This window comes from Arachis hypogaea, chromosome 4 (assembly GCF_003086295.3).
Source record: "Arachis hypogaea cultivar Tifrunner chromosome 4, arahy.Tifrunner.gnm2.J5K5, whole genome shotgun sequence".
In the NCBI taxonomy this organism is placed as follows: Eukaryota; Viridiplantae; Streptophyta; class Magnoliopsida; order Fabales; family Fabaceae; genus Arachis; species Arachis hypogaea.
Genome location: NC_092039.1, coordinates 98,455,910 through 98,468,332, shown reverse-complemented (window position 1 = coordinate 98,468,332; position 12,423 = coordinate 98,455,910).

Here is a 12,423-nt window from a genome sequence, read left to right as displayed (position 1 = left end):
TGCAACCTTTCAGAGATGAATGCTATCCATCTTCTCTGATATGGTGGAGAAATTCCTGGAAGTCTTCATGGATGACTTCTCAGTACATGGAGACTCATTCAGCTCCTGTCTTAACCACCTAGCACTTGTCCTGAAAAGGTGCCAAGAGACTAACCTGGTTTTAAACTGGGAGAAATGTCACTTTATGGTGACTGAAGGAATTGTCCTTGGACACAAAATTTCAAGCAGGGGAATAGAGGTGGATAAGGCAAAGGTAGAGGTAATTGAAAAATTACCACCACCTGCCAATGTTAAGGCAATCAGAAGCTTTCTGGGGCATGCAGGATTCTACAGGAGGTTTATAAAGGATTTTTCGAAAATTGCAAAACCTTTGAGCAACCTGCTAGCTGCTGACACACCATTTGTGTTTGACACACAGTGTCTGCAGGCATTTGAGACCCTGAAAGCCAAGCTGGTCACAGCACCAGTCATTTCTGCACCAGACTGGACATTGCCATTCGAACTAATGTGTGATGCCAGTGACCATGCCATTGGTGCAGTGTTGGGACAGAGGCATAATAAGTTTCTGCACGTCATTTATTATGCCAGCCGTGTTCTAAATGATGCACAGAAGAATTACACAACCACAGAAAAAGAGTTACTTGCAGTGGTCTATGCCATTGACAAGTTTAGATCCTATCTAGTGGGATCAAAGGTGATTGTGTACACTGACCATGCTGCTCTTAAGTACTTACTTACAAAGCAGGATTCAAAACCCAGGCTTATAAGATGGGTGTTGCTTCTGCAAGAGTTTGATATAGAAATAAGAGACAGAAAAGGGACAGAGAACCAAGTAGCTGATCATCTGTCCCGAATAGAACCAGTAGCTGGGGCATCCCTCCCTTCTACTGAGATCTCTGAGACTTTCCCAGATGAGCAACTCTTTGCCATTCAGGAAGCTCCATGGTTTGCAGATATTGCAAATTATAAAGCTGTGAGGTTCATACCACAGGAGTACAGCAGAGTGCAAAAAAAGAAATTAATTTCAGATGCCAAGTACTACCTATGGGATGAGCAATATCTCTTTAAGAGATGTGCAGACGGAATGATCCGCAGATGTGTACCCAGAGAAGAAGCACAAAGGATCCTGTGGCATTGCCATAGATCACAGTATGGGGGACATTTTGGAAGTGAGCGAACAGCCACTAAGGTCCTCCAATGTGGCTTCTACTGGCCTACTCTCTATAGAGATGCCCGAGAGTTTGTGCGCAACTGTGACAGTTGCTAAAGAGCTGGTAACTTGCCTCACGGATACGCCATGCCTCAACAAGGGATCTTAGAGATTGAGTTGTTTGATGTATGGGGAATTGACTTTATGGGTCCATTCCCACCATCATACTCAAACACTTACATTCTGGTGGCAGTGGACTATGTATCTAAATGGGTAGAAGCAATTGCTACACCCACTAATGATACTAAAACCGTGCTAAAATTCCTCCAGAAACACATCTTCAGCAGATTTGGTGTTCCCAGAGTCATAATCAGTGATGGGGGTACTCATTTCTGCAATAAACAGCTTTACTCTGCTATGGTCCGATATGGAATTAGCCACAAAGTGGCTACCCCATATCATCCACAGATAAATGGGCAAGCTGAAGTCTCTAACAGAGAGCTAAAAAGAATCCTAGAACGGACTGTAATAGCCCGAAGAAAGGATTGGGCAAGGAGCTTGGATGATGCTCTGTGGGCATACAGAACAGCATTCAAGACCCCAATAGGAACCTCGCCATACCAACTTGTGTATGGCAAGGCCTGTCATCTGCCCGTGGAACTGGAACATAAAGCCTACTGGGCAACCAGATTCCTAAACCTGGATGCTAAGTTAGCTGGTGAAAAGAGATTACTCCAGCTAAATGAGCTAGACGAATTTAGACTCAGCGCCTTTGAAAATGCAAAGATTTATAAGGAAAAGGCAAAGAAGTGGCATGACAAGAAGTTGTCATTCAGAGTCTTTGAGACAGGACAAAAATTTCTGCTCTTCAACTCTAGGCTCAGATTGTTCCCAAGAAAACTTAAATCCCGGTGGAGGGGTCCGTATGTGATTACAGGAGTTTCACCATATGGATATGTTGAGCTTCAGGATACTGATTCTGACAAAAAGTTCATTGTTAATGGACAAAGGATCAAGCATTATCTTAAAAGCAATTTTGAGCAGGAATGCTCAAAACTGAGGCTGGAATGATCCTCAGTAAAGGTCCAGCTAAACACAATAAAGAAGCGCTTGCTGGGAGGCAACCCAGTCATTAGCAGGTTATATGTTTTGTTTCTACAAGGGCAAGTATCAAAATTGAAGGAATTCACAGAGTTACAGAAGGATTCAGTGCAAAAAGCAAAGAAAAAGAGCTTACTGGCGAAAAAACGCCAGTAAGGGGTACTTTGGGCGTTAAACGCCAGAATGGTGCCCATTCTGGCGTTTAACGCCAGTAAAGGTGCCATTTTGGGCGTTTAACGCCAGGTGTGCAGCATCCTGGGCGTTTAGCAAAACGCCCAGTGATAAAGGGTTTTCTGGCGTTTAACGCCAGCCAGGTACCCTGGCTGGCGTTTAACGCCAGCCAGGTACCCTGGCTGGCGTTAAACGCCCAAATTGGCCAACAAATGGGCGTTAAACGCCAGAATGGATGCCATTCTGGGCGTTTAACGCCAGAAAGGCAGGGGGAGGAGATTTTGTTTCCCACTTCAAATTTTTTCAAACTTTCTTGTTTTGATTCATATTTTTCTGCATAAACACATTACAAACTTTCATCATTCACTTTCCAATTTCAAAAATTAAAATCTTCTTCAAATCTATTTCAAATCCCTTCTTAGGCTCTTTCAAAAACTCAATTATCTCCTCAAATTTTTTCCATATCTTCTCAAATCTCCCTCAATTTTCAAAAATTTATCCCCCCTCTCCTATTTAAACACGTTCGGCCACCCTATCTCCCCATACCATTCGAATTTGCTCTCCTCCTCTCTCCCCTCTTTCCTTTCTTTTGCTTGAGGACAAGCAAACCTCTAAGTTTGGTGTGCTTTTCCGTGATCACTAAGCCAAGATTCATCAAGATCATGGCTCCTAAAGGAAAACAAACCAATTTAAGAGGAAAGAAAGAGAATAATCCAAAGAATCTTTGGAATCAAGAGAAGTTCTTAACTAAAGAACATGAAGACCATTATCACAAAATAATGGGTCTGAGGTCAGTGATCCCGGAAGTCAAATTCGATCTGAAAGAAGATGAATATCCGGGGATCCAAGAGCAAATTCGAAACAGAGGATGGGAAGTTCTAACCAATCCTGAGATAAAGGTTGGAAGAAATATGGTTCAGGAATTCTACTCAAATCTGTGGCTGACAGATAAGCAGAGAATGACTGGAACTGCTTTCCATACTTACAGAACCATGGTCAGAGGGAAAGTTATCTACTTCCATCTGGACAAAATAAGAGAGGTCTTCAAATTGTCTCAACTGCAAGATGATCCTGAATCCTTTAATAGGAGAATGGTGAGAGCAGATAAGGGGTTGGATCAAGTTCTAGAGGACATTTGCCTCCCTGGAACTAAGTGGATAACCAATTCAAAAGGTGTCCCAAACCAACTCAAGAGGGGAGACCTCAAACCAATTGCAAGAGGCTGGCTAGACTTTGTTGGGCGCTCCATATTGCCCACTAGCAACCGTTCTGAGGTCACCATCAAGAGAGCAGTGATGATTCATTGCATTATGCTTGGAAAAGAAGTGGAGGTTCATCATCTAATTGCTTGTGAGATCTACACAATTGCAAATAAGAATTCCACTGAAGCTAAACTGGCTTACCCAAGCTTGATCTCCTTGCTCTGTAAAGAGGCTGGGGTGAAGATGGGAGTAGATGAATTCATACCCATTGAACATCCAATCACCAAGAAGTCAATGGAAGGACAAATGCAAGACAACTCTATCAAGAAGAGGGCGCAGGAGTTCCTCCCTGAATTCCCTGAAATTGACTACTGGACCAGCCTAGAAGCATCTATCACCAAGTTGCAAGAAACTATGGAGCAACTTAAGGAAGAACAGCAGAATCAGAACTGCATGCTCTGCAAATTGCTTAAGGAACAAGAGAAGCAGGGGCGTGAACTTCAAGAGTTGAAATGCCAAAAGCTCTCCTCTCAAGTTGAGGGAGCATCCACTTCTCAAAATCAAGGTTTTTGAGTCCTAACTCTGTGATAACCTCTATCATTAGGAGCCTATTTAAATTTTTGTTTTCTATTCCTACTAGTCTTATCTTATATCTATTTTTGAGTCTTGTTCTTAATTCATAATTAATAAAATTTAAAGTTCATGCCTTAAAAGCTATGAATGTCCTATGAATCCATCACCTCTCTTAAATGAAAAATGCTTTAATCACAAAGAACAAGAAGTACAGGATTTCGAATTCATCTTTGAAACTAGTTGAATTAGTTTGAAGTGGTGACAATGCTTTTTGTTTTCTGAATGAATGCTTGAACAGTGCATATGTCTTTTGAATTTGTTGTTTTAAGAATGTTAAAATTGTTGGCTCTTGAAAGAATGAAGGAAAAGGAGAACTGTTATTGAGGATCTGAAAAATCATCAAATTGATTCTTGAAACAAGAAAAAGCAGTGAATTCAAAAAAAAATGAAAAGAAAAGAAAGAGAAAAAGAAAAGAAAAAAATAAAGTTGTGATCCAAGGCAAAAAGAGTGTGCTTAAGAACCCTGGACACCTCTAATTGGGGACTCTAGCAAAGCTGAGTCACAATCTGAAAAGGTTCACCCAATTATGTGTCTGTGGCATGTATGTATCCGGTGGTAATACTGGAAGACAGAGTGCTTTGGGCCACAACCAAGACTCATAAAGTGGCTATGTTCAAGAATCATCATACTTCACTAGGAGAAACAATAACACTATCTGAGTTCTGAGTTCCTATAGAGGCCAATCATTCTAAACTTCAAAGGATAAAAGTGAGATGCCAAAACTGTTCAGAAGCAAAAAGCTACTAGTCCCGCTCATCTAATTGGAGCTTAGTTTCTTTGATATTTTGGAGTCTATAGTATATTCTCTTCTTTTTTTTTTCTATTTTGATTTTCAGTTGCTTGGGGACAAGCAACAATTTAAGTTTGGTGTTGTGATGAGCGGATAATTTATACGCTTTTTGGCATTATTTTCAGTATGTTTTTAGTATATTTTAGTTAGTTTTTAGTATACTTTTATTAGTTTTTAGTTAAAATTCACTTTTCTGGACTTTACTATGAGTTTGTGTGTTTTTCTGTGATTTCAGGTATTTTCTGGCTGAAATTGAGGGTTCTGAGCAAAAATCTGATTCAGAGGCTGAAAAGGACTGCAGATGCTGTTGGATTCTGACCTCCCTGCACTCGAAGTGGATTTTCTGGAGCTACAGAAACTCAATTGGCGCGCTCTCAACGGCGTTAGAAAGTAGACATCCTGGGCTTTCCAGCAATGTTTAATAGTCCATACTTTACCCGAGATTTGATGGCCCAAACTGGCGTTGCAAATCAGCTTCAGAATTCCCAGCGTTTAACGCTGGAACTGGCATAAAAATTGGAGTTAAACGCCCAAACTGGCATGAAAGCTGGCGTTTAACTCCAGAAAAGGTCTCTACACATGAAAGCTTCAATGCTCAGCCCAAGCACACACTAAGTGGACCCAGAAGTGGATTTTTACGTCATTTACTCATTTCTGTATACCCTAGGTTACTAGTTCACTATTAATAGGATCTTTTGACATTGTATCGGTACCTCATGACACTTTACACGTTTCTTTGTGTACTTCCTACGGCATGAGTCTCTAAACCCCATGGTTGGGGGTGAGGAGCTCTACTGTGTCTTGATGGATTAATGCAATTACTACTGTTTTTCATTCAATCATGCTTGCTTCCATTCTAAGATATCACTTGTTCTTAAACCTGATGAATGTGATGATCCGTGACACTCATCATCATTCTCAACTATGAACGTGTGCCTGACAACCACCTCCGTTCTACCTTAGATTGAGTAGATATCTCTTAGATTCCTTAATCAGAATCTTCGTGGTATAAGCTAGAATTGATGGCGGCATTCAAGAGAATCCGGAAGGTCTAAACCTTGTCTGTGGTATTCTGAGTAGGATTCAAGGATTGAATGACTGTGACGAGCTTCAAACTCCTGAGGGCTGGGCGTTAGTGACAGACGCAAAAGAATCACTGGATTCTATTCCAACCTGATTGAGAACCGACAGATGATTAGCCGTGCTGTGACAGAGCGCGTAGAACATTTTCACTGAGAGGATGGGAGGTAGCCATTGACAATGGTGAAACCCTACATACAGCTTGCCATGGAAGGAGCCTTGCGTGCTTGAAGAAGAAGACAGTAGGACAGCAGAGATTCAGAAGATAGAGCATCTCCAAAACCTCAACCTGTTCCCCATTACTGCAAAACAAGTACTTATTTCATGTTCTTTTGCTTTTTACAATCAACCCTGATAATTATTAATATCCTGACTAAGAGTTACAAGATAACCATAGCTTGCTTCAAGCCGACAATCTCCGTGGGATCGACCCTTACTCACGTAAGGTATTACTTGGACGACCCAGTGCACTTACTGGTTAGTTGTGCGGAATTGCAAAAGTGTGATTGCAATTTCGTGCACCACTTTCCATTTTTCATCCAAAGGAGAACACTCTGACGCACAGTAGAGAGTACAGCTTTAACCCCGTGAATCCAACCCCGGCCTAATAAGGCATTATAGCTTGCTTTTGACGGCACCACCATGAAAATAGTGTTTTGATAAGAAGATCCTACCTGCACCCCCAAGGTAACCAGACCTTTAGCAGGAGTAGAAGTACCACTAAAGTCTGTTACGGCAATATTGGTGGGAACCAAATCATCATGATGTTTGCCAACCTTCATCAGCATCCTCTCCGATAAAAGGCTTATTGCTGCTCAGCCATCAATTAAAACTTTGTTTACCTTTATCCCACTCATAGTTGCAGTGATATGAAGTAGATGGAGATGGGACTTTTGTTTCTCAGATGGCCTCAGAAAATATCCCGGTTCATCCTCATATCGAATGAACGAATAGACCTCTTCATCATCCATATCATAATCATCTTCAGGGTCACCTTCATATTCACCCAAATACTCAGTTGGGATAATGGAAATAGTCCTAACCATCTCATCATCTCCTTCTTCGAAATACTCTTCATTTACGTCAGCATCTTTGTCTTTGTCAACAACTGAAGTATTAACCACTGACTTACCTTTATTCAACTTTGCAAGGGACAGAATATCCTTTGGATAAGTTTCTCCATCAAATGGAAAGACTATTCGAGAATGCACTGAAGGTGTTGCTCCCTTGCCTTTATTAATTTGAGGCTTATTTGTTTGCTGTTGATTCCTTATTCCTCTACCTCTTGGGTATCCTCTAGCTCGGCCACGATAGTAGGGATACTGGCCTTGTGGGGGTCCTCGATGTCCCCACTGTGGGTTTTTCCTATATTGAGCATCTCGATTCTGGAATTCTTGACAATTCTGAATCCATTGAACTCCTATAGCCTGAGAATGGCTTATTGGTGCAATAACATTTTGCGAGGAGCCTTGGAGCTTTGTCCTTTTTCTCGTCGAATTGGTTACTTCTGACGAGCCTGCTCCTCTCTATATGCCAGTTCTTTCTTCATTATTTCTTTCTCAAATATCGTTGCGGCTTCAGTGTCAAACACAACATTGCATCGAGGACACAGAGATACGTCCCGATCATTAAGCTTTTGCTGCATCAAAAAATCCAACAAATTGTCTCCCACACGAGGGTATAAAGATCGGACTTGTGATTTGAAATCACCCAAAGCCACATCGAAACAATAAGACATTCCAACCATATTCACACCAAAATATGGCTTAGCAAAACTGGCTTCAACATCAAAAGGATCAGAATCAACTTTCATCTCCTTTTTTCCATCATCAAACTTCAAACGTCCTTCCCTAATAGCCTCCTATATAAGACCCCTAAAACGAACACAATTGTTTGGCGAATGACTAGTTGCTTGGTAAAATTTACAATAAGGTTTTCCTTTTAAATCTTTCACCGAAAGTAAAGTTCTGCCTTCAGGCAAAATTAACTGTTTATCTTTAAGAAACACATCAAAAATCTGGTCAGATTTCGAGATATCAAAACTATATCTCTTTCCATTCTTTAGTTTTGAATCATTTGACTTCTCATTACTATGGATCTTTTTAAGAAAAGAACAAACGTTCGAAGGACCCTTCTTAAGTTCAGCTAAATCAACCTCTACTTCTAAATCGGACTCCTCCTCCAAGGATTCCATGGCCACATAAGCAACCTTTTCCTTTCGAACAAAGGGTCTAATCTTTGGCCTCTTTTCATTCTCATATTTCTCCTTTTCCTTCTTCAGAAGTTCGACTTGACGAACCCTTTCAACCAAATGTGCTAAGTCAGGAATATGAACATTAAGCAGTTTTCAACGCATATAAAATCCTAACCCCATAATTGCTATTTTCACCACTTCACTCTCAGGCAATGACACATAACATCTACTTCTAGCATTTTTGAAACGTATCATATAATCATTGATGGTTTCACCATCTTCTCGTTTCAAAGCTACTAGATCAGTAACTGCTACGTTCAATTCCCCTCGATAAAACTGGGCATGAAAAGCAGTTTCCGACTGAGCCCAAGTCGTTATCGAATTTGGTCTAAGATTTGAAAACCAACTAAACGCATTCTTCGTTAACGAAGAAGAAAAAACTTTATTTTCAAATTCTCATCATTAGCTAGATTCCCAATCTCGACCAAATATCAAGCGACATGTTCATTGGTCAATTTTCCTCGCAAATTTTGTAATTAATTTTAGATTTTTCACACCTTTTGTCACTTCGGCCATTTGAACAACTTGAGGAAAAGCGGATACAAAATGGGGTCGATTTATTAACTCGACATTCAAATCGACTCTATTGAGCATATCTTCTACAATTCTTGTCACTTGATAACGTCCACTGACCTGATTAGCATGTAATCGAGCCAAGACGTCATCTGTATTTTGACCATGAGGAATTAACTGAGATTCTCTCTGTTTCTCAAAATAATATTTTTATTTTGAAATATATTTTCAAAATTCTCATTATTCCCTCTGGTATCATACCTTTCTCCTTCATCATAACCAACGATTCGAGCAATCCGTTCGACTTGCCTTGCAAGACGTTTGAATTTCGATTCATGATCAGCCATCATAGGATTCAAAATTGTGGTCATTTGTTGAGTCAACAAGTTGACCAAATAATGATGACTTTTCTCTACCTGTTGTCAAAATGCTGCCATCGAATTAGAGGCATTCAACGTAGAGTCCACATTATAATCACGAGAATACTCGGAGTACTGTTGTAGGATTTGAGAATTATTTACTCCAATCATACTCCCAACATAGATAGGAGGAACAAAACCACTCACCAGTGCAGTATAACCAGAAGGAAGGACATAAGGAGGCCAACCAATAATTACCGAAGGCTGTATTGGTGGTAAATTACCATGTGGACGAATATTGCATCCATTATTTCCAGTCTGAATGCTAGTAACCACTACACTTTCACTCACGATCATGCCTTCTGAACGCGAAGTAACGTTCGAAAGTTGTACAGTTACTGGTATGCTATCATTGGTGGACAAACCACCGTTTATGTAACATCCCAACTTTTTGAATCAAGTCATTTTTTTAATAACTAATTAATTAATTAAAATAGTAATGATTTGAGATTTGAATTTTAATCCGATTGACTTTGTTTAAGATTCGTTTTAAAGCTAATTCAATTCTCTATAAATTTGTCTCTAATAGCTATTTCCAAATTCCAAACGTATAAAACTTTATAGGGCTCACAAAGTGACGTTTCATATTGAAGATTTCACCTAAATGCCTCCTAACATAATCTGCACATACCTGAGAGCTATTTGATCCTTCCTTTTTCATTCTATTCCCTTCTTCTATACAAAAAATTCTAGTATACACAAAGTCTAGCCATGGAACAAGTCTCTCTTCACTAACATATTTGCATCAAAATACCTATCAGAACTTTACTCGATGTAAGGGGTTTTATGCTAATTTTTATGTCAAATGTTAAATGTTTTTGGATATAGATGTTAGCATTACATGTCATGATATAATGTCTCTTTTCTTTATACACATTATGCATTATAATAACAATCTTATGTGCATTAAAGAACTGAGGGAATAATCCTTCGGTAAGGAAAGGTGACCCCCAAAGACAAGATAATCGAGATGATCATTCGGTAAGGGAAGGTGATCGAATTTAGATGATCCTTTGGTAAGGGAAGGTGATCGGTAAACTTTTGTGAACCTTCGGTAAGAGAAGGGGACTCCCATCAATTTTATATAATAAGATATCTTTGTTGATATAACTCTTTTCTTGTGTATGTCTAAATAACCTTGATTGTAAATTGAACTGAGGGAATGATCTTTCGGTAAGGGAAGGTGACTCCCAAAGACAAGATATCGACATGATCCTTCGGTAAGGGAAGGTGATTGATCGAGATGATCATTCGGTAAAGGAAGGTGATCGTCAAAACGTTTGGGATAAGAACCTTCGATAAGGGAAGGGGACTCCCACCTTTTATACCGGTTTGAGCTCAATAACTTCCATAAAAGCTACGAAAAAAAGTAATGAAAAGTACAATGAAAAGTATGATCATGATTGTTCTTCTTTTATCCTTTTTAATTTATGATTATGATTGCATTTAAAGATCCTTCCTTTATCCAAAATTCCTTTTGTATGATGTATGATATTGTTTAAGATCTCTATTTTATTCAGATCTATCCTGTTTGACTTATCTATGCCAATGTTACTATTCTTCTCTTATTTATTATTTATTTTGCCTTACTTTATGGCCTATGAGAACATCAAACTAAGGTTTATGAGTTTACATGTTTTAACGCTATAGGCATTTTGTATGCATCACACATGTCACAACATAAGTAAATGAGAAGCATCTAAAAGTCACACCACTTCGACTAACAAGGATTTTTGAAAATAATAATTGAACAATCTTGCATTATTACTGTTTTTATTTTAAAACTCGGAGTGGCTGGAGATGGATACGATGACATCATATAGATAAACTATTGAGAAACTTTTGTTTCTCACCCCTCTCTCCGTACCATCTTCAGGAAGGATGCGGCACAAAGCAATGCCCTGTTCAGTTGAGGTGAAAAGACAAGTGCACTATTAGGAGCGAGCTATCAAGAACGTAGATACGAAACATTAAGCGTTTATCTTAAGAAGGAAGAATAGGCGATTGCTTCAGTCATATTTAAACAAATTAAGAGAATTAGGATTTCCTATCTGTCTTGTTTTATTTTTATTGAGTGATTGTAATTGTAACTATGATATTTCTTTTTATGATTATTTGGTATGAGTAAAGTTTGTCATTGTTGTGCCTTCATAGTTTAGCACGCCCGCTTTTTTGGTAGTATTTTTAGATCAACTTATATTTTTCAACTAGTAAATATTCTAATAAAAACTAGTCATTTAATATTTTTATATATAAATTATTTTATATTTGTTTTTAAAAGAAAATTTTCGCAAGGTTTTAAATATCTGCTACTAAATATAATCCAGATAAAGCTTAACTCAATTTAAAAGCATTAGGGTGTTACAATTCACATTCGACATTTCATCTACTATGTGAATAATTCTTTCACTTCTTAGTTGCATACACCAAATGACACCAAAATTATTTGACACACTTCAGTTTAAAACTGTTCTACCGGACGTGCCAATTTGTTTTGTTGATTTTTAGCAAATCGATGGTGGTTCGATTCTAATGGTCTGGGAGCACCTACTCCTCTTTTTGCAGGTACCAGTTTCTCTATAAGTGCATCAAAGGTCCTCGAATTAGACGAGTATTGAAATAGAAAAAAGTTCAAAAGATGCAACATAAGCTTTTAAAAGACAAATTGACTAAAATCGAAAGAAATTTGCAAAGTAGTTAAATAAAGCAATAAAAATACTTTCGATTGAATCAAATGACTTTTAACATGGAAATTAAAGATGTTGAAATGTAAATTTAACAAAGAAATTAAAGGTTGCTTGAAAAATAAATTGAACAGGAAAAGTAAAGTTTACTGAATTTATAAATTAAAAAGATAAAGACATGGAAATAACCCTACAAAAATCGAACTCGAATGCATACTCAGAAATTCACTAGGATGTGAGTGTGCTTGAGTGTATTTCTGAAGAAAAGTTTCAACCCTGATTTCTTAATACTTTCTAATATTTATACCCCTCTTCCGTAACTGATCATTAATGACATGATCCCCCCCTTGTGTGCGAAAGTCTGGGTAACCACTCCCGCTCTTTTGCCCAAACGTGTGCCAATTACTGAAAATCTTTAACTCAAG